The sequence below is a fragment of the Crocodylus porosus genome, unplaced genomic scaffold (genome assembly GCF_001723895.1).
Source record: "Crocodylus porosus isolate Cpor-Errol unplaced genomic scaffold, CroPor_comp1, whole genome shotgun sequence".
Classification (NCBI taxonomy): Eukaryota; Metazoa; Chordata; order Crocodylia; family Crocodylidae; genus Crocodylus; species Crocodylus porosus.
In genome coordinates this window covers 79,672,483-79,675,984 of record NW_017728949.1, presented here as the reverse complement: position 1 = coordinate 79,675,984, position 3,502 = coordinate 79,672,483, and positions in this window count along the sequence as shown.

The window sequence follows — 3,502 nt, the reverse complement described above, 5'->3', positions numbered from 1 at the left end:
TGTGTTCTGCTCTGTTATTAAGGAAGAAACTACTGCATTATTTTTAAAGATGATCTACTACACACATGGGTCAGTAGATGGAGCACTCCTCATGTTTTTGCCATCCAGCATAAGCTTAAGTCACTGGTCACTATGTAACACATTACTAATCACTCATTACTAAAGAAATACTTCACCTGAGCTGCGGCCAGCCTAAGAATCCTAAGAAATTGCCTTTCGTATACAGTGAACTGTCATGTTAATAGCCAGGAAGTTGCAAATGAGCTAAAATATTGGCAATGGGACTGTCCTTTATTTCTTCACCCTACCCAGTAACTGTCCCAAGCATGGAAAGTTGTGGGATAGTTGGTCAGTATCAGAAATTGCTGTTCCCAGGACTATGGCTATATTAAATCAGTCTAGATTTAATATATATATATATATACATATATACATATCTATATATATATTTTGCTAACCTTGTAAAATTCACTTTCTTGTGCTTTATATTTTAAAAAGCAAACAGATATTGTAACAAGTAGTTATTCTCTAGTTAAAAACGAACAGAATTTGGGGTTATAGTACTTAAGTAGTTAATCATGTATAATATTTGGTTTTACATTGATGTAGATCTGGGCAAGTGTTAAATACTAAATTTAGTTCAGAAATTTTGAAAGGCCAATGGTTTTGAAAACACAGTTAGAATTTATGTAAAATATTTTGTTATTGCCTTGCATAACTTACATGAAGAAACATGTTTCTAAGTAAATATTACTTTTAAAAGGTTTGTCTTTATTTTTCCATTAAAAATAAAAATCTGTAAATGTAAATTATTCTAATGTAATGTTTTTTATTTCTCAATCAGATCTTGCAGTCTTAACCTTTTAAATCACTTTTTGGCAAGACAACCTATTTTCTGTTAACAGAAAATATTTTTCCTGTCCTCCTCTCTCCTCCTTGCCCCACTTGTCCAGGCATTGGGTTAGGCTGGCCATCCTCGTACAATGGTCCAGCAAAGCATAATCCTTTGTCATTCTAAACAGCAACAACCCTCTTCAGAGCCTCTGCCACCCTCCTCCCAGAAGGCATCGCAATCTCTTGGTTTTTAAGGTTAACTTTGCCTTGAAATTACAGGGAGAATTGGCTAGATGAGTGGAAACTTTAACAAACCTGTAAATGCAGATTGCTAACACTTTTCAAAAATCAGCATTTTTCAGCATTTTTTTACTTTGTTTTGCACACAACTGAAGTTAAAATGCCTGTTTTACTTCACTCCCAAGCAATTGCTGTTATGCTGTGGTTCTTGGATTACAGGTTTTTTGAATCCACAATTTCATTGATTTACATTTTGAGTCTTTTAAAAAAAAATACGAATTTTAGCTACAAGAGCTTTTATTTTTTTTAATTGATCCTCCATGTTTTGTGAATTAGTAGTTACCATTTATCTTATATTTTGTAGCATGTTGTTCTCCACCTTATAAGACACATTGACATGTTCTTTTGATTTTAACATTATATCTTGCAGATGTATTGGAAGAAATTCTGCTTGAACAATTATTTTTTTTAATTCATTTCTCATCATAGATTTTGTCTGCCCCTACTTTAAAACCACCATTGTAATGGGGAAAAGAGGTAAAAGAAAAGAACAAACTTTGATAGGAATTTTTTTAATTTAAGAGTTATAATTACTTTTCTTTGATTCGGATATTAATGTAGCCTGTCCACAGGATTACTGCCAAGGAAGCTGGAACCTGGTAAAGACAAACCTTTATGCTGATATAAACTTGGATTAGGCATAATGGAATTAAATGTTTACAAGAGCAAGTTATTTTTCTCATTTGCCATTAGCCTCTCATTTCGAACTATGCAGCAATGAAGACAAATGCCTTTTTTCCTTAATCAAAAAGTATTATTTTAACACTTAGACTTGAAATTTACCAAGGAATTTAGATGAGGACAATCAACAACTTGTTGAAATTTGAAAGTATACTTATCTCTGACTAAGTCAGTATTTGATTATAGAGCTGCATTTTAAAAGGAGAAATGCCTATAGAAGTTACCACATGCGAGTTTAAAAAAAAAAAAGTTTTTTTTTTAAAAGGACATAACTGGTCTTGATTTGTTGCTGTCTTACATTACCATTACTTATACCACTTTTTTAAGGACACAAAGTATATAAAAGCTCAAATTTATATAGTTCTTAAGCTTATAATAAATCAATGGCAAAATCCATAACCCCGCAAAGAAAGCTCCTGGAAGCTTTTTTTGACTGTATTCAAATAAGTATGTACAAGTTTAAGAATAAAAGGGTACTGGTAATAAAATCCAGATGAACAAAAAAAGATATGTACGACATATACTTGGGATATGTATAACTTCTGCATGGGTCCATGGTTCCTAGTTCCTAACCCCTTGGTCTGCCACTGACTTCCCATGTAGTCTTGGTAAACTACTCCCCTTCTACCCCTCCCCAATTGAATGGTTAAGCTTATCTCTGAATGCACTGATGCTTACTAGGGGCCTTGACACACGCTAGCCCAGATCACTCTGCCTGAACACGGATAGAAAGGTGCTGTCTGGATAACTCTTAGATCCTGTTCAGCAAGTCTTAGCAAAAATCTGCTCCTTGCAGAAGTGAAAGTAGTTTTGCTCCAATGTCATGTGGATCCTGTGCCGCTGCTCTCTCCTGTCCTATGTGTCCCTCCCCTGTTCCTGAGCAGCAGGGTTCTTTTAGAATTGTTAACAGTGGGATCCTAGACAAATATACCCCCTTCAGCTCCATCTAAAAAGGTTCTCCAAAAATTGGGGAAGGCCAAGTGTGTAGATAGCTGCTTGCAGTCTGTTAGACTGGACCTGTAGGAAAATGCCACTTGTACAAAAACATTGTCCCCTAAATTGACTTGGTTTTGAGGGTATGAATGAACTTGTATTTGGAGCAGTTTCAAAAAGGGATATGCTACAGTCTAACAGGTATGCACTAGCTGAGGATGATGCAAAGGAAGCAGTGTTAAAGTTGGGGGATGTGCTGATTGGGAATTATTCTGAATCATTCCTCATGACAGCTAAGTACAGATAGTCAAAAAGCCTGAGGCTGAATTGATTCAGTCTTTGCAAATTAATTTAAGCTGCAAAGACTGAATTGATAAGCCAATGAACAGGCAATCACTTGATGCAGGAAATGCAGCCACTTGGCTTCAATGGCTTAAGCAAAAAGCTGGGGGGTGGGGGATGCTAGAACACAGCTCTCTGACATGTAGCCAGCATGGGCTGTGTGTTTGCTTCCTCTTGCCACCCACAAGGTCTCTGGGCTTTGCAGTCCCAAAAATAACAGCAGTAGGATTGCAGGGTTGCTCATCACTTCCTGTCTCTAAGTGGCTCTGGGATTTTTAGTCCACAGATGCATCCAGCACTAAGTAAGCCAGCAGAGCAGAGCAGCTCTGTACTTGGTAAGACAAGTTTAACACCACTCCCTAGCCCCACACCCCAACAGGGGTTTGCTGGGGTGGGGAGGGGGAACTGAGCC